Source organism: Neofelis nebulosa, chromosome 3 (genome assembly GCF_028018385.1).
Source record: "Neofelis nebulosa isolate mNeoNeb1 chromosome 3, mNeoNeb1.pri, whole genome shotgun sequence".
In the NCBI taxonomy this organism is placed as follows: domain Eukaryota; kingdom Metazoa; phylum Chordata; class Mammalia; order Carnivora; family Felidae; genus Neofelis; species Neofelis nebulosa.
Genome location: NC_080784.1, coordinates 205,540,475 through 205,564,139, shown reverse-complemented (window position 1 = coordinate 205,564,139; position 23,665 = coordinate 205,540,475). Strand labels below are relative to the sequence as shown.

General features: G+C 58.1%; 1 protein-coding gene across 5 annotated transcripts in view; it reads left to right on the top strand.

Moving 5' to 3' along the window:
- The first annotated feature begins 10,509 nt into the window (after window positions 1–10,509).
- SH3BP2 (SH3 domain binding protein 2) overlaps window positions 10,510–23,665 on the top strand; it is a 36,031-nt gene continuing 22,875 nt past the window's right edge. For 2 of the 5 annotated variants that reach the window (XM_058719643.1, XM_058719645.1), the window contains exon 1: window positions 10,562–10,630. The gene's annotated coding sequence lies outside the window, so the exon portion shown is untranslated. Of the gene's footprint in view, window positions 10,631–10,858; window positions 10,975–23,665 lie in introns of those variants that run through there. The other 3 variants (XM_058719646.1, XM_058719647.1, XM_058719644.1) reach the window with 3 other exon arrangements.

Here is a 23,665-nt window from a genome sequence, read left to right as displayed (position 1 = left end):
ATTAGGGTAATTTTTAACAAAGATTTTTGAAAACAGACTGCCGAGGACAGACAAATCCAGAGTGAAGGCCTTGGGGTGGCAAGTCAAGTCCCCAGCAATCAGCTGGGCTCCTCAGGTGTTTGCTGAAACTCTGGAAAAGCTTCAGGTGTAAAGTCCCTTCAGGTGGGAAGAGCCCAGGGAAAATGCAGTCCTTCCCCAATGCGTGGGGACATTGGGTTTCAGAGAGAGGGACTAACTCCAGCCTCGGTAGCCCCAGAACAGAGGCGGAGCTCCCCATGTCCTCCTGACCCCAGTGTCTCACACTGCCTTCTAAAAGCCTCAGAAATTCATGGCCCAGGGGACTTCTAGATGTGTGGGTACAGTGGAGCTAAAATAAGGGCTGGCTGGAGAAATGGCAGAGAACCGGATCCGTCTACAGTGCCCACCCACACCTGGGCCTCTGGACCTCCCCCACCAGGCCACACACTGAAGGTTTCTATGCTGGACTGGACTGGACAGAGGGTCCCTGGACTGGGGGCCATGGGGCAGAAGGGGTAGAGGTTGCAGCACACATTTTCACAATGCTGAACCCCCAGACCTGCCCCCGCTCCCCACCTCCAGAACACTAGAATCTGGGCCTTTCCCTTTCAGGCAGGACAGCAGAGAGATTTTCTCCAGCACATCTGATTAGCCAGGAGATACTGGGGTGCCATGGCAAAACTAACAGTCAGCAAGCCCCATTCATGAGTCCCACTCTGCAGCCTGAACAGCCAGCCAGGATGACCAGACATCTGAGGGACACCTGTGACGTGGAAGATCAAGAAGAAGCAAACGAAAGGTGTACCTGGGAGGAGACAAGGACTATGCTGGAAGAAGACTTAGAAAATTCATCATTAATGTCCTCAGGAAGAAAAAATTATAGTCATGGAACAAGAACTGGGTGTTATAAAGAAGGAATATTCACCAGCTATAAAGAGCTCTTGGAGTGCTCGCTTTGGCAGCACATATACTATATAAAGAGCTCTTGGAAATTAAGAACATGATGATGGAAATTGAAGACTCAGTGGAAGAGCTGAGAGCTAGGATTGAGGAAATCTTGCAGAAAGTAGACCAAACAGTTGAAAATAAGAGGAAAGTGTTAAAGAACTGGTCAAGTAGGTGTGACATCTACATGGCAGGAGTTCTCAAAAGAGAGAATAGGCGGGAGGAAAAGCATTGAAGAAATACTTGAACAACCTTCACATAAATTAAACCTGAATTTCCAGATTGAAAGGATCTACTGAACGCTCAAATCCAAGTGTGAGAGTAGGTGCACACTAAAGGCCCAGTAAAGGGCAATTTCAGAACACTGGAAACAAAGAGAAGTTCTTTCAAGCACCCAGAGAGAAGTAATGGATACTGTACAAATGACAGGGCTCAGAATGACTTCAGACTTCACAAAAGCAAAACTTGCAGCCGGATAAAAAGTTCTCAAAATTCTCAAGTTAAATGCTTTCTAAGCCAGAATTTTACACTCAGCCAAACTATTAATCAAGAGAGAGGGTAGAAGAAAGACTAAAGATTCTTTTTACCAGCAAAAATGGGTTTATTCAGGACAAGCAAGCTACAACAAAATCATAGGTGCGTCCAACAAAGGAGGGGACATTATTTTACGGAGAAGGAGGAGGAAGTTGGGAGGGGCTGTTTCCAACAAAAGTCTGTTGGAGAAAAGCGAGGGTTCAGGGTGATGAGTTGCAATATAGTTGATTTATAGAAGGTGCAGTGTCCATCTTTCCCTGTTGAAACCTGTCATTGATGATTTGGGACTGTTGAGGATGCTTCTGTTAGAGATCTGTAGTCGACAATTCTTCCTGTAGCCCACACTGAATGTTCCAGCTCCCCCTGCCAGCCTTCCCTTCTAGTATCCCCAGGCCACTGTAGTGAGGTTTCTTTACATTTGTTTTCACATTTCGGAAAGATAAGACCTCAAAAAATGTAGGCCCCAGAGCCCTTTCTCAGGAAGCTGCTTGAGGGTGTGCTCCACCAAACAGAGGGGGGAAATCAAGAAAGGGGAAGTCACGGAATGGAGAACACAGGAAATCCTCAGCAGAGAGAAGGACGAAGGGATGTCGCAGCGCTGGGGCAGGCAGGTCCCGGGGTGAAGGCTGTCCCTCAGCTGAGAAAGCAGGGTGTATTTTGAGTTGATAGAATACATCACACACCAGGAGATCTTGGGGGAGAGCTGGACATTTGACAGAATTTAGAGTTGAATTTGTTGTGAGAAATTAAACAACATAAACAAAGATGACATTAACTTCAGGGCAAGTAAGAAGAGATCAAGAAAGGAAAGGTTGTCAGCACATATTACATGGCTCAGACGTGAGTGGTGTTTACAACCAGCATCATGCTACCAACCATGACCATTGGTCTGAACAAAATGATGATGTAGTGATATCAGAGGTCAGGAAGTGGCAACGTAAGTGTGTTACTTGGGAATATGGAAGTGAAACCAAAAGAATGAGCTCAAACTTGCCATGGAAAATGAGGGGTGGGGGGACGGCTGTGTTTTGTAAGAAGACTTGTAAAACTACGTAGCTCTCTACACTACATGCACGTAAAACTCTGGTAATGAGTCAAAACTAAATTTAAAACACACACTCTAAATGAGTTGTGTGCCCAATTTTGTCTCGTTGGTGAACTGGCAGGATGTGAACGTGTGCCTCAAAACCGGCTCATTTTTGTGCGGCCCCAGAAAGAGTGAAGGTAGATTCTCCTTGTAATAAGTAAATACACGGGTGTGTAGTAACCAAATGCTGCTTTTACCTGTCCTTAGATATTACGGTGCCAAATAACAGTTTTATCTTCAGGAAGTTTTTTTTAAAAAGCCATCTCATTGTTCTCATCTGTATTTATTTAGTTGTTAGTGAGTTAGAATGTGTTTAAAGTTGTATTAGTGGTAACATATAGTTCCCATTTTCAACTAAAGGGGTAGAAACTTGTAAATAACTCGTAAAAATGCTTTAAAAATTTTTTTTAATGCTTATTTAATTTTGAGGTGGGGGGAGGGGCAGAGAGAGAGGGAGTCACAGAATCTGAAGCAGGCTCCAGGTTCCGAGCTGTCAGCACAGAGCTCCACGCGGGGCTCGAACTCAACAAACCTCGAGATCATGACCTGAGCAGAAGTTGGATGCCCAACAGCCCAGCCGATGGAGCTTTTTATACTCACCCCTTGTTAATGCATGCATTTTGCACATATTCCTTCCCAACTTGTCCCTTTCCTTTCAATTCTGTTTATGGTGTTTTTAACATTCACCTTTAGGGAGTCACTTTTATGTTGCCCTATCTGCTGGTTCTTTCCTTTATACTAAAAAAAACAGTTGTTTTCACCTTTGGTTTGTGTGGGGAGAGCCCGCCTCCTCTCATAGTGTATAATCACCTACATGCCCTTTTAATGTATTTTTCTTTTTTAAAACATTTTAGATCTTTGATCTGGGGTGAAACTTATTTTGGCATAAGATGGGAGGTAGGCTTTCTTTCTCTCTCTGATGGTCAGCCAGGCATTCCAACCCTATCTGTGAATGCATTGAGATAAACAGACACAACTTTGCCCTTAATTTTTTGCAGTATGAAACAAGAAAAAAAAAAGGCAATCTTGTATTTTTTTAAATTTTTTAATGTTTATTTACTTTTGAGAGAGAGAGCAAGAGAGCGGCAGAGAGAGGGAGACATAGAATCTGAAGCAGGCTCCAATCGGTCAGCACAAAGCCCAAAGCAGGGCTCCAACTCACAAACCGTGAGATCCTGACCTGAGCCAAAGTCGGAGGCTCAACTGACTGAGCCACCCAGGCGCCCCAGCAACCTTGTATTTCTGTGTGTCTCTGTGGGAGCTGCCCACACACAGGCTCTGAAGCCAGACTTGCTGAGAGCAAGTCTCACACTTCTGAGAGCCCCCGTTTTCTCATCTGAAAATAGGGCTCCCTGCCATCCCGTGGTGGGTGTGGGATGAGCTGGAGGAAGGGATGTGAGCAGGTGCTCAGGGAAGGCCACGGGTGCCCCTCTGACTGGGCCTGGTTCAGCCACACCTCCCCACTCCTGTGAGCCCCACCCCACTCCCCTCCTGGCCTTCCTCACATGCTAATTAACCCGTTTCCCTGTGAGATGGAAGCATCTGCTTTTGGAGTCCTTGTCAAGCAGACTCTGCCCTTCCTCCCCCCAGCTCCTCCCCTCCAACCCTGCCCCCCCTCCCCACCCCTCCTGGCAGCCAGCTCTGGGCTGGGCACTGCTCAGAAGTTCACTGTAGGTGGGCCATATTCACCTTTCCCCTGTCCCACCGCTGTCGAAGGCTGGGAAGAAAGGCAGGGGGCTCAGAAGCAGGGCATCCTGGACCTAAGCCATTCTAAGCTGCCGCGGTGGGCACAGGCTGAGCACTGCGTCTGGGGCCCAGGAGGCTCCCCCTCAGCCCGGGTGGGGGTGGGAGCACAGGAGGGCATCACAATGTCAGGTGCAATTCATGAGTCCCACTGATTGATTGGCCCGCAGGTGGCACATCTGGAGGGGTGGTGTACCCAAACCAGCAGCTGCGGGCCTCGGAGCTGCCCAGCATGGTTAGGAGGCCCATGAGAGCAGGGACTGAGGGCCAAGTCCACTCAGAAGGGGGACAGGAGTGGTGCCCCCTGGCAGGCGGCAGCAGGCCTGGTGAGACTCTCCCGGAGCCCCAGAGGGGCCCAGCTGGGCAGGAAGTTCTGGGAGCCTGGTGGGGCAACTCCCTCATTCACTCCTACTGAGGCAGGGGCCTGGAGGACAGCCACGCCCTCTTGGAGGTCTCCCTTCCTGGGAGGAGCCCTCCCAGGCTGCCCCTTATTCCTCTTACCCCTGGTGGAGGAAGGCTTCATACTCCCACCTCATCCCAGTGTCCACTGCTGTTGGGGAGGGCCACCTGTCCCCTGACCTCAGACAGGGTGCTAGGTGGGGCCCCCTGGGGGTGCCAGGAGGCCTTCCCATCCTGAGGACCACAGCTTCCCCTTCCCAAGCCCCATGGGCTTCCCCTGCCAGCCCCCTGGGCCTTCTGGAGGTCATGTGGACAGCAGGGTGCAGGAGCTTTGGAGTGGGGGTTTGCAGAGGAGGATAGAGAAGGCTCCATGTGTACAAACACCCACCTCCTCCACACCACCAACTCCGGAAGTGGGACCCAGAATAGAATGGGCCACTTTCAAGTTCCAAATTGGGCTGGGGGTGGGGGCTGAGGGCAGGGTGGTTGGTTGTAAAAATAGAAACAGGAGTGTGTGCGTGGGCTCCACGTCCTCTACCGAGGGGGTTGGTGTCTAAAAATAGAACTTCCTAGTGGGGCCGGCCTGACTGTTGTTCTCTGTGGAAAATTCACCCAAACAAACCCCTGGGAGGGCAGAGACAGTAGTGGCCTGGGCTTCAGGGGATGCTGCTGGGCTTTGCTGGCAGGGGGCAGCCCATTTGGGGAGGGGAGGTGGGTGTGCAGGGAGCCCCACAGTTCAGTGGTCCTTCTTGTGTGGGGAGAGTCCTCCCAGGACAGCAGGGCCGGCCGGGTTCTGTCGTCCCCAGAAAGGCTCCTCTGACTACATCACCCTACACGTCTCTCAGGCTGGCCGAGAAGGGAGCCAGGCTGAGCCACACACTCAAGCCAGGCCGGTACCAGGCATGAGGGGCAGCAGGCAAAGCCGGATCCAGGCACTGCCCTCCAGGCTATCACAGTGGGCAGCCCACCCAGAAGCCCACAGACAGGGCTTGCCAGCGGGGGCAGCCTCCGATCAGGGCCCAGTGCTGGACAGTGCTGGGATGCAGACTGACTGACAGGGCCCTGCCCCCGGGACCCCTCCCTGGTGGGGGTGCTAGCTAGAAGTTCCAGCCAGGGCTATCCAGAGCGGTAGGTGGGGCTGGGCTGTAGGTGGGCTTGTGCAGGAATGCAGTGCACGAGAGGCCTCCTGGGGCAGCAGTACTGAGCTGCTTCTCCCAGGAAGGATGCAAGAGGGCTAGGGGGCAGTGGGGAAACCAGCTGTAGGAGTTCTGGCTTGGAGTCTGGATGAGACTCCCCATTTCCACCCGGCACTCAGGCATCCCGTAAGCCACTGCCTCCACTGTCCACCCTCTGGCCCCCCACTCCTGCTCTACTGGTCTCCCCTGGCCACCAGCAAAGGAGGGTAAAGTGGAGTGAGGGAATGCTGGAGGCTGGGCCCGAGGTTCAGAAATGGCCTAGAGCTGAGGCTGACCACTCCCGCCCAGCCCGTTCTCCTTGCCAGAGCACATACCGCTAGTGAGTCCCCTGGAAGAGGCACCTCAGAGCCCAGCAGCCAGCACCCTCTCCCGCCTTACAGCATCAGTCCCTCTCTGTCACCTGCTGGGCCCTGTGGCCAGAGGCCCTGCTCCTGCGGTTCCAAATGGCCTCCCCCAGAGGGGGCTGGGACAGTGGGAAGGGCACTTGTTCCCTGCTGTTCCACTTGGGCAGGCAGACTGCCAGAGGGGGCAGTGGTACAGCCAACGGCCTTGGCCCGGCCCTAGAGCAAGCCCACCAAGGTGTTCCAAGCCCCTTTCCTTTCTCCCCATAGCCAGGCTGGTGAGGCAGTACTTGGTATGACTAAGGGCCACTCCTGGGGTTGGGATGGGTGAGAAGGTTGATGCTTCTGGGTCCTCTGGACACAGCTCTGCCTAAGCCCACCCTTTCCTCGCAGCTGCCCCTTGAGGCCTTTGTCTATTCATCCTACAACTATTTTTTGAGCATCTACTCTGTGCCAGGAAGGCACTGAGACCCTGGAGAGGCTGCAGTGATGCAGTCAAGTATGGTCCTGACCTTGTAAGATGACATTCCAGAGGAGTCCAACCATAACCAATAAAAATATATAGGGATTTAGGGAAGGGGTAGAAAAGATATGTATGTATGTGTGTGTGTGTGTGTGTGTGTGTGTGTGTGTGTGTGTGTGTAATAAATCTGGGGGAAGACTGATGTAGGAGCGAACAGCAAGTGAAAGGTCCTGGGGCAGGAATGTCCCTACAGAGCTCCTTCCCCAGCAGCAAGAAGGCCAGTGGGGCCGCTTGGGGTGGGAAGTAGGGAGAGAGGAACTCAGAGAGGGAACAGAAGTGTTGTGCAGACACGTGCCCTCAGTGAGAACCCAGGTGTTTGCTCTGGGAGATTCCACAGTGGACAGGTAACATGATCTAACTGACATTGTGACCGAATCCCTCTGTTGTGACATTGGATACTGTAAGGCAAGGACAGGAGCAGGAGACCAGATGAGAGAGGATGGTGTGGTGAGGGTCTGAGAAGGGTCAGGATTCTAGATGGACAGAGTAAGCATAGAGTTAAGAGGAGGAGAGGCATGAAGAACGAGGCTGGAGATGGGGAGGGCAGGGGAAATGAAGTGCCTGCTTTCCAATGTGTTAAACCTGAGATGTTTGGAGATACCCTGGAAGACATGGCAAGTGGGCCGTGGATCATGAGTCTGTGTGAAGCCTGGTGGTCAGCACAGAGGCTGGTGATGTGACTTTGGGCATGGTATGGCCAGGGCTCATACGGATGTTGACAGGGAGTGAGCCGCTTAGAGCTCCAAGGCTTTGGGGGAGGGGTGACCTCTGGGCCAGCAGCAGATCTTGCCCCTCAGCTCATCTTAATCTTAACCACCCTCAGACTGCAGCTGCCGCCAGTTGTTCTGGACCCAGGCACAGCCCACCAAGTGCACAGCCGTGGCTACCCTAGTGATGGGTGTGGTAGAGGGACTAGCCCTGCTCTTTGGCCATCATCCCACGAGCGTGCTTCACGTGACACTGGTGTGCCTCTAACGTGGTCCTGCTCTAGGGAGGCCTGCCCCACTCTTCTCCTCTGGCCGGCCAGAGCTCGTTGCCTCACCTCTGCTCACCTGCGGGGCCGGGCCTGCCTGCACACCCTCCCCGCAAGCCAGAGCTGCCTCCTCACCAGCGCCAGCCCTGCCAGCTCCCACGGGGACCCCTGGGCGCCCGGCTCCTCTGGCCTGTGCCTCCTGTACTCCCTAGCTTGACAGGCTGCTTTGAGGTGCACTGGGGTCCCAACCAGCATTCCCTTCCTCCCCAGGGCCTAGAGTTAGACTGGCGGGGAAGGACAGCAGCAACCTGAGCTCTCGATTCTCTCCAAGGCAGGGGCTGCACACTCTTCCCCATTCGGCTAAGATCTCCTGCACACACAGGCAGTTTGCATTCCTGGGAGATATTTCTCTGGACCACCTGGTTTGTCCAAACCAACTGCAATGAGCCTCTCTGTTGTCACCCACCTTGGAGTGTGGCATCTGAAGTCAGCCCCTGCCCATCCTGTCCTGCTGTCATGCAGGGGCTGGAGGCATGGATGTCTGGCTTTTTCCCACTCTGTTCCAGGTCTACCCCGCCCCCCCCCAGCCACCCACTCCAGGAAGAGGTCACTCATGGATGACACAACAATGTCTGCTCATGTGTCTATCTGCTCCCTCCCACAAGAGAGAAGCAAGAGCGAGGATTTCCCTGCATCACCTTGGGGTCCCCAGGGCCCAGCAGGGGTCGGCACTTGGTCTGCTGAACTGCCAGAAAACATGTATGTCCAGCCACAAGGTAATGAGCCCTGTGTCAGGAGCTCCAACGCAGCCGAGCCGGCACTGAGGCTCCTTCACATGGAGCCCTGTTCCAAGAGTGAGGTGCCACGTGGGATGCTAATGGTGGCCAGTTCCACGGTGCTTCTGTGGGCCTGGAGGGGTAGAATTTCAGAGTCTCTGGGGTCTAAGTTCAGCCCTGACAACCAGATTCAGTCGTGGATGGGTGGGTAGGTGGGTGGAGTCACAGACTGGGGGCAGGGTGAGGGGAGGTGCTGGGCCAAGCAGGGAGAGTATCTCCCAGAGATACCGGAGTACCCCCCTGAGAGGGGGCTTTAGGGCTGGGGTACCAGGCCCTTTGCTGGCTCCTGTTCTTCCCCCAGCTTTTGCCAACTCTCCAGCAGATGCCCCTTCCCCCATTTCAGATAGAGAAACTGAGTCCCTGTTGGTTGAAGGCTTTCCTGTAGCCTTACCAGCCTCCGACTACCCCTTCCTTACTTAGCTTTGCCCCTTCCTCTCAGGTGGTCTTGACTTCATCGTGGTCTCTTCCTGGTGGGCATGGGCCTGACTACTTGGTTTTCTGGCGTGTCCCGGGCAACTTCTCTGACCCCAAGTGTGTCTCACCAGAGAGCACATGAACTGTTGCAGCCAGGTCTCCCCATTTGGGGGCTGGGACCGTTGCCAGGCAGCTCAGGGACAGGTAGACAGCGAGATGCCTAAGCTCTGTCCAGCTGCAAGTGGACAGCCCCCCTTGCCCGGCAACGTCTCCTTAAGGCCCTCAGAGACCTCAGCGTGGGCATGACCTAAACCCAGCCCCTGGGTGACCCCCATGCCTGTGTGGTTCAGAGCCATCCAATCCAGCCATTTCCCCCTGCTGGACTCTGGCCCTTCGTACCCAGTGCGACACAGAGGCAGACCTTGGTCTCCCACCTGGGCAAGGCCCAGCCTCTGCTGGGCTGGCCTTCTGCTCTCCCCAATCAGCCTCTTTGGGCCCCCAGACAGATCCTGTCCTTCCTCTGCTCACAGCTTCCTAGGCTCTGGGACCAGGATCCAGCCTCCACTCATCTTGGAGATGAGCCCTGCCTCCTCCTCCTCATGCCCTAAGCAGTGAACCCCTTCGCCAGAAGGCTTCACTCACCTGCAAGCTTGCAGGCGTTGTTCCTTCTCCCTAGAATACATTTACTCTGTCTCCACTACTCACATTGCCTACCTGGCCCTTATGGTTCCCCGCCCCCCACTCCCCAGGCCGGGGAGAGCTATTCCTCCCAGAAAGGCCCTTCCCCAAAGAGACCTGCCAAGCCCCCTTCCTCCACTAAGCCCCAGCCCCTTAAACAGGGTTATTTGGGTGTAAACCTGGATTGTAATCCCCCCTCTCTTCCTCAGCTATTGGGAGTGGCCTTGCTGGCTGGGAGCTTCCCAGGAGGCAAAGTAAAAAGTACCCTATTTTCTGGGCCTCACAGTGTTGGGGCCAGATCCCTGGGCCTTAGGAGTCCAGACCTGGTCCACGGGCTGTGTCTTGGTTTGGAAGCAGCTGAAAGTGCCCTGGCGACTCTTTCCTGACAAGGGCGAGGTTCCAGAGGCTCAGTTCCCAGCAAGCCCTTCTCTGCCAGGGGGGATTCAATCCATATCTCTGCTCCGTACCTCCCGATCAGAGTCAGACTCTTGAGTCAGGGGTCGGATCAGGGACATACACCACCTCCTCCATCAGGATCAGGATTGCAGGGTTGAGAGGGGGGGCAGCGCCACCTCCAGGGGGGCCACAGTGTCAAGGGCGGCCTCGCAGAAAGAACAGAAACGCTGCTTATTCGTTCATATTTGCATTTACTGGGCACCTACTGTGCGCTGTGCACTGACTGCGTGTCTACGCCCGCAGCGGACGCCCACCTTCTCCTCCCCGGGGCGGGGGCGGGGCGGGAAAACGACCCAGCCCCGCCCCCAGCCGCCGCGCGGCAGATAGGGGCGGGACCCGGAGCCTGGGAAGGCGGGGCCAGGCTCGCGGGGAGGGGCGGGGCCCTGCGGGGCGGACCCGGGCGGGTCCCAGTGCCTGGCCGCGGGTCCGGCGGGCGGGAGCCGCCGCCGGCACGCAGGGCCCGCGGGCCGGGTGCAGAGTCTCACCGGTAAGACACAGGCGGGGCGCGATCGAGTCCCCCGGCCCGGCTTCCCTGGGCCAGGGTCCTCGGCGCTTCTGCCCGAGAAAGCGCGCGGGTTCGGGGGCTTGCACGGTGTACCCCGGAGGTCCAGGGGTGGAGGGCGGTTGCGTCGCGTCCGGCCCGCGTACCTCTCTTTGTTCTCCCCGCTCCCGCCCCCCTCTACCCCCCCCCCCCCCCCCCCCCCCGCTTCCCTAGGCCCTTGGGGCTCGCGGGCCCCACAGCGCCCCTCCGCCCCCAAGGCGACCCTCCGGACCGAGCCTCCAAAGGCTCAGAGCGGAATTTGCTCCCACCTCCTCCTGGTAATCCAAAAGGTGAGAGGAAAGCTGCTTATTGGAGCTGATTCACATTGAAGTGTGAGTGACTGATAGATCCGTGACTCTGGGGAGTCTGCGAGTCTTATTTGGGGAAACAGTGAGTGCCAGAGAGGGTGGCAGAGAGGATGGGAGAGTTCGGGGTTGGGGACAGCCTCCTGAAGGCCGGTCTCTTCCAGCCGCGCAACACTTTCCTGCTGCTCCAGGCCTTGGCTGCCCCTGGTGAGGTGGTGCCGACCTGGGCTTCCTCTGAGAGTGTTGGCAGGTACTGAGCTCTGCTGCCCTGTGTCAGCCTGGGGCCGGTGCTCTCTGCCACCCTTGGTGACCACGAGCGCCTCACATCCCCTTTCTGTGCCTTCATTTGTTCATCTGCCAGTGCTGGTCATGTCTGTGCCTTGGGCTGGTGGCCAGACCAAGTAAGCCGCCCCTCAGAAGTGGCTCTGGCCTGGGATGAGGGCTCTGTGTGGGACTGCTGGGGTGTCTGTGCGCGTGACAGACGTGTGATCTTGCTTATGAGGCGTCAGCCAGTCCCCAGCACAAAGGGGCTCAGAAAATGTTACTTGCAGTGACAGCTATGATGGTCATGATGACATGTGCAGACTTTTTTCTCAATAGTTGGGGGACCAAGGGGACATGGTGAATCCTGGAGTGGGAATAGGGTCCCAGGTTCTTGTCCAGCTCAGCACTGACTCAGTGTGACCCCCAGGGGTCAGCCCCCAATCCTGTCCATGCCTGGCTCTGCAAAAGCAGAGGAGGGGGCTGGGCCCCATCACCTGCTGGAACCTCCTGCCACTGTGTCCTTTACCCAGGAGGGCCACACAGGGCGCTCCTGGGAGTCAGAGCTCCACTCCTGGTGGAACAGGGGGCCAGGGCGGTGGCTCTGATGGGTAAAGACTGTCAACCTCCCCTTCCCGACCTCCCCACCCCTGTTACTTGGCTCTGTGTCCCATACTGGAGCACACCTGGGCAGAGGGAGCAGGCAGAAGGGCAGACAGGTAGATGGTCCAGGCCAGTCCCTGTCACCTGTCGGGGAAGAGGGTACTGATGGGGCCCTGGCCCTTTCAGGGAGTCCCTCAGAGAGGGAGAGTCCTCACAGAGTCAGGAAAGAGCCCCCCACGGAGGCTGGCCTAGGAGAGAGAGAAGGCAGATAGGGGGATGCAAATGTGTTTTGTCCCTTCCTATTCACATGGACAGAGGGAAATGAGGTGCTGAGTGAGCCCCTGCTGTCCTCTTCTTTCCCCCTCCCCGCCCCCCCACCCGCAGGCAGCCCTGCAGATGGGAAGCCTGAGGGAACACAGACAGACAAGGTGGCCCAGCTTGGTCACAAGGGGCTGGGTCCTGGGTTTGAGTTTGGCCATGTCGATTTATCAGCTGTATGATCTCGTCCGGGAGATCTCACATTGCTGAGTCTTGGTTTCCTCATCTGTAAACTGCAGTAGTGAACCCCTACCTAGTGGGTGGTTCTGTGCGTCTGAGGGGCTGGTGGTGGCTCATGGTTGGTGTTCAGTGACTGTGAGCCTCCAAACTGGACAGCAGGGACAGCTGGGCCGCCTCTGCTTGGGAGTAGGGGTAGGACCAGACATGGAAAGGCCTGGGGGCAAAGGGCAGGCTCTGCTTGGGTCTCGTGGCAAAAGCCTGAATCTGTGAGGAGTGGCCAGGGTTGGGGAGCCACCTGGGTCCTCCTGGCTTCTGTCCTTAAAGCTCTGTGGTGAGATACCCAAGGTCAGTGACTGGCAAGGTAGTAGGTGGCCTCAGTAAGTTCCAGGCACATGCATATGTGGTCCTTAGGTACCCCCGGGTAGTGCGGCCATCCTGGGCAACCTGGCTGGTGGGCTACAGGTGGCCTGTGCAGGCAGGGGTTGCAGTCAAAAAAGAGGGGGGCTGCTCTCTGAGCCATGGTGGATGGCCTTGGAGGCAGGGACAGACTGAGCCAAAGGCTGGAAGTGGGAAGGGCGGCAGACCAGTTTGACCAGAGTGGCCTGGTGTGTGCCGGGTATGGTGAGGGCATGGATGGGGCAACAGGTAAAAGGGCAGAGGGGATCTCAGAATGCCCCCCCGGGTAGGTGGCCTCTCTCCAGAAGGCCTCTGGATCTCTCCAGTGGCCCTGACTGGGCATTCACGGGCCGGGGCTGGCCCCATGTGTGGACCACGTAAGTCCCAGCCAGAGGTGGTGGGGCGGGGTGGGGGGGGGGGTTGTGAACACATTCTGGGCTCATCATAGCCTCGGGCAGGCAGGCCCAGCGTTTCTCCCAGACCACCTTTCTCACCACCTCTGAAGGCCTGCGCAGGGGAGAGTGGACAGGATGGTGCCTCTTAGTCTCAGGCCAGGAGACCTGAGGCTCCTTAGTGACACTCTGATACTTCCTGACCCTCAGGTGACAGAAGCCCCCGGCTCTGGCTCACACTGAGGGATTTGGCCTTGGGGGCCAAGCTCCTGAGCTGCACGTGAAAGCCAGGAGCAGTACAAGTGAAATGAATGCCAGCCCTGCTGGGCTCTCAGTGGGGAGGGGCCTCACTGTGCTTGAGGTGACTTCCAGCTCTGAGGCCACCTGAACGGTCAGCCTCTGCTCACCCCTGCCCCAGATTGTAGGCCGTGCTGGATCCTGATGGCAGGGCTGCTGTTTCCTTCACCCCTGGCCCACGTGGGCTGGCCATGCCAGGTTCTAGTAGTCTTAGCCAGCTGGTCTCCCGGGACGGGGTTGGTGTGCTTGGTTGCTGGAGGCGGTGTCCTGGGGAGGTCAACAGGGCCTGTGGAGCTGGTGGGGCATCCGTGTGGTATCCACACCCCTAGCCTTTGCAGCTACGTTCTGATTCCGAGAAGTGCCCTCTGTTTCCTCGTGAATCAGATGTTTATTGCGCGCTCGCTAAGCCCAGGGTGGGGATGGCCTGCTGCCAAGCATGCCTGTTCCAGGCCACTGAGTGGGGTGTGGGTGCCTGCCTGCTGGAGCCTGCAGAGGGAGCGAGGTCCCCGCCCCAAGTCTGAAGTGGTGGTGATGGCCGTGCTCCCCCACGGAGGAGTGGGGGGGGGGGGGGACTGAGCCTGCCTGGCAGGCTGCGTCCACTTCAGGTCTGAGTGACTCCCTGGACTTCGGTCCTTTCCGTGTGAAATAGGGTAAAACCAGTTCGAATGCCTGATGTCCTTGGGAAAAGTGAATGAGAGGCTGCCTAGGAGCCCTCATGGGCATCTCGAGCCTCGTGAGGGGCTCCATCAAGGCCGCACCCCCAGACCCCGGGCCAAGACATTCCTGCCCTTGACCTTGCACAGACTGTGCAGCTCCATTTTGAGGGTTTCCTCCAGCCTGGCCCGAGGTGATGTTGTAATCTAACAGCCCTGTTCTGCAGTTGGAGGGCCACGTGTCTGCATACCCTGGCTGGCCTTGAGGCCCCACCCATGTCCTGAGCTACACTAGGAGCCAGTCAAGCTCCTAGCCCTCAGTGCTGGTTGCCCCCAGCAAGGTGGGGAAAAAGTCAGAGGTAGACCTTGGGGCTTTGAATGCCGGGGTGGGGCCTTGGCTTGTCCCCACAGTCCACTTGGGGCTCTGGCTGGGGGCCTGGGCCCTTGCCACCTGGCTTCAGCCCTTGCCTCTGGAGCAGAGGTGGACCCCTTCAGACAGCTGCTGCCCCCCAGCCCTCTGCTCCTCTGCATATGCTGGGTGCTCTGTGTACCATGGCCTGGTCAGCATGGGCCCCAGGAGTAGACAGGCCTGCAGGTGGAGGGCAAGACCCGCTGGCAGATGCCACACGAGGCAGCTTGGCCTTGGCCCACCCTGCCGCTCTGTCCCTCAGAAGTAGTTTAATGAAAGGCCTAAGTGTCTGTCCTGCTTGATGCTTAGGGGACCCTTTCTAGCCAGTAACCGGGTGCCTCCTCTGAGCCTCCCAGTTCATTGCCTGGTCACCGTGTTTACTGGGAACTCATAAAGGACAGGGTGCCCACATAGGCCTGGTCTGGGGTGGGGGGGTGAGGTGCATGTGGGCCCCCCCACAGGGAAGTCCCACTGTGGAGCATCCCAGGAAGTCCAGAAGGCACGGCTTCAAGTGCCGGCGGGCAGGTGGCACCGGGGCAGGGGCAGGGCAGGGCCGGGCCCTCTTTGAAGTTGGCTTGTTACTACCTGCCTACATTTAACTGTCCGCTCAGCGTCTGAGACGAATCCGTGCTGTCATCCTGGAACCCTCTGCTGCCCAGCTTGGTGGAGTTGCCAATCAGATAACCATGGGTTGTTTGTTGTGCTTCGGCCTCGCTCAAAGGTTTCTGTCATCATTCCCCACCCCCCACCCCAGCTGACTGCCCTGCCCCAGCTCTGCGTTCCAGATGCTCTCAGTGGCCCCAGCAGGGTTCAGATGGGGAGACTGAGGTGGGGTATCCTGGGGGTCCCACCCTAAATGGAAGCAGTTCTTTTCTCTGTGGCTGTTTCCTTTCCTGAAGATGTGTGTTAGGGCCAAGATTGGGGTCAGCCTGAGCTCCCCTGAACTGCAGGCCACTCTGGAAACCCAGTCTTTGGGTCCCAGGGAACCAGTCCCCAAGGTGGAGTTGGTGTGCAACCAGAAGGAGAGCGATGAGGAAGGCCCCAGAAGCCCCAAGTGGACAGGTGTGAGGACCGCAGCCTTGTGTCAGAGCTGGAGGGAGGTGCACCAGGGCACTCAGCGCCTGCCTTGTCTCCTGAACGTCCCTCCCTAATCCAGCTACTTCCTTTCCTCCTATTTGGGTCCGGAAAGGGACAAGCTGTTTGTGTTGGCTCCCTGGGTCCCCTGATAGCCAGGCGGACACAGCACTGGGGGCCTGGCCCTGACAGGCAGATCAGTGGTCAGCTGGGCAGGCAGAGGGTGCAGTGGCTGTGTCTCCTAGCCCTCAGCCTAGGATGGGAGGTGGCCTGTCAGGCCTAGAACCTCTAGGAATGCAGGAGGTGCTAAGCAGGAGGCAGGGTGGTGACCTGGCTGTGAGCTGGACGCAGCAGAGGGCCTCAGAGCCCCTGCAGTTGGTGTCAGGCCACCAAGGCCTCCCTGCCGACCCACCCAGCTCGGGTCAGAGCTGATGGTGCTTGGTGGTAGCCCCTCAGGCTCCAGTGTCTGCCTCCCTGCACCCTACCCTGTCTCAGGATCTTGTCTGCATTGTACCCCCTTCCTCAGGCAGTCCTCCTGTCTCTCCAATCTGGCTCAGGAAGGATATGCTCCTCCGGGGACCTTACCCCGACACTGCTGCCTGGCATGTAACAGGGCCGGGACCCCCAAACTCCCAGCGCTGGCTCCTTGCCACAGCAAGCTACTTGGGGGAGGGGTGGCCTGGGAGCAGGAGACTCTGGAATCATTTCCTTCCCAGCCCAGTTTGGTTCCAGACCGTGGGCTACAGCTGCCAGCGGAGGGCGATGCCTGCCCTTAGGTCAGGGCTCTGTCTCTGGTCTGGTGGTGGGGTGTAGGGAACGCCCCAGGCTGGGAGCAGGTCTGGGTTCTGTCCCACCTGGGTCAGCACCAGTGGTCCACAATGGAGTGAGGGATGGAGCCCGTCTCCGAGGCCCTGACCTGTTTTGGGGTCCTGGGCACCTGGCCTCAGAAGGTCTGCCACCTGGGGCAGGGGCTCTCTGAAACCAGTCTTCCCATTTTCCTGGGACTGTGATGGGAGGGTGAAGTGCTGTGGTTGGTGGTGGCCATGTTCACTGCGGAGGCAGGAAGTTGCTGAGGAAGGAAGAAGGTTGAGAAAGAGATCCTACTCCTGAGGGGATCTAGGAGGCCCTGCCCCAAGCCCAAGCTTCCCAACAGCCAGGCATGGGGGCGGGGGTGGGGGGCAGCTGTTCCGGGGCCAAGGTCTTGGGAAGCAGGAGGAGACTGCCCACTCCAAGCCCAAGCCAGCGGCCTCCATGTTGAGTCATGCACCCCCTCAAAAACCTGCACGGAGCCCTCCTGGGTGCCTGGCCTGGGGGTGGTCCTGGCCCTGCTAGTGGGCAGCACCCAAGAACGGCACAGGAGGTGCCGTGGGGGGCATCCATGATGGGGCCTCCTTGGGGTGGGAGCAGGAAGGGGAAAAAAGGAGCCAGGCTAGGGGCCCTGCGGTGTGTTGGCATAGAGACTCTGAAGGAGAGGCCTGGAGAAGGCAGAAGGGGTGCGGAAGTCAGGCCCGAGGGCACGGGAGGGTCTCGAGCAGGGGTTGGTTTCTATTTTCAAAGTTCACTCGGGTCTGGAGATGCTCCCACACGCACAGCCCCCCTGCGGCAATGGCTGTGAAGCAGCTTGGGTGGGAGTGGGGTGGTTGGAAGGGGGCTTAGACATGCAGGAGAGCTAGGTGTGTGGTGGGGAGAGGGGGTCAGCTGACCAGGGTGGAGTCAGTGACCGCAACCGAGCAGCTGTTGGGCCTGTGGGGGAGGCAGTCCTGGTCAGACGGGGTAGCGCTGGGCCCTGGTGTTACTGACTCTGCACCGCCCCCGCCCCCCCCCCCCCCCAGCGTTGTTTGCTGGCTTTTCTGGCCCACAGTGATGTGACCCCACAGCTGTCTCCCTGGGGATGGGGAGGGTGTTCCTAGAGCACCCACCGAGCCGTACCCCCTCCCCCTCCCACCCAGCAGGCTGCCCCAGGCAGGAGGAGGCCTTAGGGGCTGGCACCCAAGAGCTTGGCTCTGGGCTCTGCTGGCCAGCAGAAGCCTCCTTGCCTCTGGCGCCTCAGTTAGACTCCCTGTCTCTGTTGCATGTGGGGATCTGAGGGAGTTCTCTAGGGCTCTGGTTCAGGGCTAGGGTGTGGGGTGGGGGTGGGCAGACGGGAGATCTCCGGCCATGGGGCTCATACAGGTCTTGGCTGTGGTGTCTGGGGGCACCAACCAGAGCTGTGTGTGCCTCAGGAAGGGCCCGGCCTGGGATCCCTGGGCAGCGATGGGGTAAGCCCCTCTTCCTGCCCTGCGTCACGCTCTGAGAACCCTCAGGGAGCCATGCCCCAGCCTGATTGTGGGGCATCAGGGGTGTCTTGGGGTGTTCTGAACTGGGGCCGAAGGCCAGGCAGGAGTTTGTCAGGTGGAAATGATATGAGGAGGTCAGGGAAGGGGTGTGACGTGTGCACTGTGGTTGAGCACCGGCTGGGTAAGGACCTTGAACTTGAGCCTGAGTGTGATCACCTTTGAGAACCTTGAGAACCACCAGTCTGCTGCGGCTCAGAGCCAGGAGAGGGTAGGGTGGGGGGACAGGAGGGTGGGCCTGGGGTACGGCATCTCACAGGACACCTGGCCTTGGAAAGGGGACAGTGTGCAGGACAGCACGGTGGCTGGACGTAGACCCCCTGATGGAGGGCCCAGACTGCTCGCAGGGGAGACTGGGGACTGGGCTCTTTTCCTGCCAACCTGGGCCCCCTGCCAGACCCTTTTCTTCATTGGGCCTCTGAACAATGGGGCAGTATGAGGGCGCCTGGGAGCAGTCTGGTCCCCCTGTGGGGGGTCTGTGCTAAGGGCGCGGGAGGAGCCAGTGGCTGAGTCATCCTGTCCAGTGCCCAAGCCTGGCTTCCCAGGCGAAGGAGGAACACACTGCTCTCAGTTCCTCTAATGGGGGGCTGACCTGCTCCCCCTTCCCTCTTCTGCCCTCTGTCCGGCCTCTTCCTGTGTCCTCTCTCTGGCTCCCTCCCTCTGGACCTGTCTCTGTCTCCCTGTCTCTGTCCAGCCAGAGACGGAGGCCTGGGAGTGGCCACAGCATGCTTCCCCAGGCCCTGCCCACTGTAGCCCCGACAGGCGGGCTAGCCTGTCACCTGGGTGTTCCCCTTTGCTGGCCTGTGAGTGACTTCAGAAGGTCACCAATGAGAGGGCAAGACCAGGCCGGTGTGAGACCTCCCGAGGCCAACGTAAAATTTACCGATGGATACAATGTGACCAAAAACAAAAGACAATGCAATAAAATTAAAAAAAAAAAAAAAAAAGGCAACAAAAAAAAAAAACCTCAGAAAGTAAAAACTAATCAACAGCATCGAAGAAAAAAATGGTTTGAGAACAGCTTAAAAATGTTCTGTTGGGGATGAAAGTATAACAGTAGGTGGATTAAGACAGAAGAAAGACCTCACTGTAAAAGGCTGAAATGAGCAGAATGAGAGAGAGGTTTTGTCGTGTAGAGTCCCTGCTCTGAGTTCTGGCCTGGGGCAGGGTCAGCAGGAGGCCAGAACCCCATTGGACAAATGGTGACCTGGGGTTCCTGGTGAGTAAGGAGTCCCTGGAGGATCCAGATTGGGGGCCACACCTCATGACCCTGCCCTGACCTAGCAGCCCTGAGCCAGTGAAATGTTGTAGAGTGCTGAGGGACACCACGGTTTCCTGTGGTCTAAGGGAGGCCACCGTGGCAGGAAAGATACTAAGGAGAGGGGTGGTGGGACAGATGGCTGAGTGACCAAGGCCACTGACTGCTGCAGGGGTCAAGGCTGTGTCCCTCGTGGCCTAGCCCGAGATGCCTTGTCAAGTGGCTGCCAATGTGGAGGGCTCGCACAGCTGCCTTGGCCTGGCACAGGTGGACAGCAGGTGTCCTTACAGTGTGCCCATGATGGCTGACCTTTGGTCTCTGACTTCGGCTCCCTCGAGGAGCAGTGGGGCTGGATCTCTCTGGCTGCCTCCTCTACCCACATCCCTCCCTAGCATCAGTTTCATGGCCTTGGCATCCCTGCTGTGTTCCTTTCCTACACCTTGCCCTGGTACTGAGATCTGGGCTGAGTGCATGCCCTCTACCCTCAGAGGCCCTGAGACCCAGTGTTGGGACAAGCGGCTGTCTCAGAGTTCCAGTGAACGGTCGGTCTTCTTTGGTCCTCAGGGTGCCATTAGCAATAAGCCCATTTGGGGAATGAGGAAGTGAGGCTCAAGGTGTGAAGCAACTTGCACCAGGACCCCATTGCAAATCAGTGAGACTGGGCCCGGAGCCTAAGCCTGAATGGGATCCTGGCCTGGGACCTCACCCTGGGGACAGGCCTGGGATCTCATCCACACTCAGCTGGGCATGTGGCCCTGACAAACAGCTCTGAAATGAAACTGCTTTTGTCCCTCTGGTCTGAGGTGCGTGTTCCCTCCTACCCCAACCCCAGGCCCTTTGCACAAGTTGCTTCCCATCCGGGACACCCCCCATGTGGTTTCTGTGCTTGGCTACTTCATGTGGAAGATGGCTCCAAGGATGCTGGCTGATGTGTCACCGTGTCTGGGTGGAATAGTGGTCACAGGGACATGAGTCAGAAGTGGCTGCCTCCCCAGCAGATGGGGAGCCCCGCTCTGGGTGGGGCCAGCTTGGATCCTGGGGTGAAGGGTGTGGTGTTTGTCGGCAGGTGGCAGTGCCCTGACTGCCTCCCTCTGCCCCAGTACCAGGAGAACTTGGGGGTTGCGCTGATGCTCTGTGCAAGACAGACAAGCACCCCAGCCCACCCTGGCCCAGTGGTGGACGACACTTCCTGCTCTCAGTTTTATTAGCTACCCAGTGGGGTTCGGCTCTGGCTCTGTAGGGGCCCCCCCCCCCGTTTCTGACGGAAATACTGTTTCTGGGATATCTGATGGCCTGCTCCTTCACTTCATTTGACTCTCTGCTGAAGTGTGGACCTCTCCATCCACACAGCCCTAGCACTGAGCGCCGGGCCTCCTCGGTTCTCACCCCGCTGAGCCTGCCAGCTCTCAGAACAGCCTGAGTTACCAATGGAGACTCCGAGGCTTTGGCTTCTGCTTCTTGCCAGACCTTGTTCTGGGGCGAGCGCTGTCCTCCCCCTGCAGCACTGGCAGCAGTGAGCCAGGCTCAGGCTGAATGTCTCCCGACTGGGCTGTCCCTGGGCTTTGGACGTGAGTGTAAAACAAGCAAACCCTGAGCCCACAAGGACAGGCTGGCATGCACCAGCATGCCGCATGGTCTGTCCCACCCCCTGTGCTGCAGCCTCCTGCCCAGAGCCTGGGGCCCCCCTCCCGTTGCCCTCTGGGCTGCTGTGTTTTCTGCCCAGGTGGGAGCCATTGTGGGGCTCCTCCTCTCCCTTCGCGCCTCTGGGAGCCAGCCTCAGCAGGAAATGCCGGACTGTGTGGTGTGGGTGAGGTGGCTCTGGGCTCCAGGCCCCATGGGCAGTGCCGGCTGGATGGCTGTGCTGCGGCCTTCTTAGCCTCCCTTTCCTCATCGGGAGAGCAGCAGAGTGTGTACCCTTGAGCAGCTGGGGACCGCGCCGGCCACAGAGCTGACACATTGGTGGACATTCCAGGCCCCTACCCTGGCCCGGTGGCTTGGCCATTCATAGCGGGAGGGGACTACAGGAAGGAAAGCACCCTAGCCTTCGTGACCCCCTGGTCTTGGCCTCAGCAGGTGGGGAGTTTGCCCCCGTGGGATGTGTGTGCGACACAGGGGTCCCCAGGAGGGTCTGGTTGATGGTAGCCTCTGTTCCTGAGGAGGCCGGCCTAGGGCTGGTGGCAGGAACCGGGCCCTCTGTTGGGGAGGCAGGCCTCGCACCGAGCACCAGAACTGCCTTCTGGAGCCTTCTGCTGCCCAGTAGGATGGGCGCTCAGTGAGTATGTGCTGAGGGAGCCGATGTGGCATGGCCTGCGAAGGACAGAGGGGAGCAGACTGGATTTGGGGAAGTCTTGGTCTCTGTGGATCCCTCATCTGGCCAGGGATCAGCTTATCTCTGACCTGAGAGGAGATGGTGTCTCTGTTTTTGGGCATCCTGCCAAAAAAGCAGATCTCCTGCCCAACCACATTCCCTGGACCCCTGGAAGGTCAGCAGCAGTGTTGGGCAGTCTTGTCGGCCTAGGGCCTGGTCCACCAGGTGCTCGGGGTGTGAGGGTGCCTGGTCTGGCGCCACATCTGCTCTGTCGGTGACGGTTGCCAGCCTTGCTTTGTGGACGAGGACACAGGCTGGGAGAAGTCACTCTGGGGAGGGGTTCAAGCCCTGCTTGGTGGGCACCAAAGCCCCTACACTGGGCATATGTCATGTAGCCAGAGGCCCCCAGGGGTGGAGAAGTGGGGGTACTTGAGGCAAGAAATGAGCGTCCTGGGCTGGACGCCATGGGGAGTAAGGGGCACCCAGCTAGTCAGGGATACAGTAGCTCATGCTCTAGAAAGTACTCAGTGCCTGCTTCGTGCTGGACACACTATGGGGGGTGGACATGAGGAGTGACCGTCCTCTGGAGCCGATGCTGAAGGAGGGGACAGGTGGTCCCCAGACAGACTGAAATGCTCAGGTGCGGGGTATGAAGGGAGGGGCAGACTCTCCTGGGAGCTGGGAGAGGGGTCCTGCGTGTGGTTGGAGGCCTGTGGGTGCGGTGGGTCACCTCTGGGTGCAATTCCCAGCGCTATGGGAATGTGGCTCAGAATGGGGCCATCAGTGGCCGGGGATCCTGGGGTGCTCAAGGGTCCAGACCCCGAGGGGCCGGAAGGGAAGGTGTAGCCCGGCTTCAAGCAGGATGGTTTGAGAGCACACTCCCCCTTTCCAACATGACTGCGCTGACAGTGTTTGCAACAGAACCCCAGTGACCAAGTGCCCCTGGAGTATCCCTGCCCACCAGCCGTGCCAGATGGTCCTGGAAGAACTGTCAACCCCATTCTTCACATGAGGAAGCTTAGGCTCAGAGTGGGCCACAAGTTTAGAAGAGGGGATTGTCCCCAAGGAACAGGCCTGTGCAGGCCTGTGCCAGGCCTGTCCCCAAGGAAGCCTGTGCAGTAACCACTGTGCTCTTCTTGCCCACCCAGGTCCTGAGGCTGGAGCAGCCCCTTCACGGGGAACCACAGGGGCAGGAAGCCCTGAGCATCTCTCTTGGGGCTAGCACTTTGGGGCAAGGCTGACGAGAGGCAGGCTGCCTCCGCGGGCACGGGCCAGGAACTCGGGGCACACATCAGTGCTCTGGGACATTTTTTCTTAATCAGGTAAAAGGCACAGACTTGTTTAAGTTCTGATGAACCGAAGCGTGAATCCTGAGAACCTCTGCTGGCTTGTGGTTTGAGGCAGGGGAGTGGTTCACGCCAGTGACGATGCCAGCGTGGTTCCCCCCAGACCTAGCCTGCCCCTCACCACAGCCCACAGTGGACCTTGTCCCTCACACAGGGACCTTGGCCCGGGGCTCCCGCCATCCTCCCTCCTGCCTGCATGCTGCTCCTTCCTGGCCAGGCTCCAGCTCCCTCCTGGGGAGCCTCCTTCTCCGGGCTCTGCTGGAGGGAGCTCTGCCCTGGGTATGAGCCCAGGGGTACCCCTGACTCTGTGAGGGCCCCTAGCTCTGCTCTGCACTCTGCCCAGCTTGGGAATGTTTGCTGGAGGCAGAGACGCCAGGCCAGGGAGAGGAAAGCTCCGGGGTGCTGTGTGACTGGGGCAGCGTCCAGGGATGTGAGGGCCTCATGAGTCTTCTTTGGGGACAGAGCTTGAGGGCCACGTGTCTCAGAGTAGAAGCCCCACCCCCACCCCCATGCTGACCCAGAAGCCCAGGCCCCAGGGCGGGCAGCCATGCATGTGGGTCTCTTTCTGCACTTCCCTTAATTTCCTCTGCGCTTGGACACAGGAGTGACTGGACGCTTCCTGCCTCTATCCTGGGCAGCCCTGAGACCCTGGGGACCTTCTGGACCCCAGCACACCGCTGTCCTTCTGGGGACACTGGCAGGCTCCAATGCGTCCAGTTCATCTCTGTTTTGCAGTTAGCAGTCTTGAATATCTGCTCATTGCTGGCCACCCCTCATCTCACCGAGGAGGGATCCTGGGCCATGGATGGGCCTTGGTGGTGGCCACACTGGACATCAGTTCTTGTTCA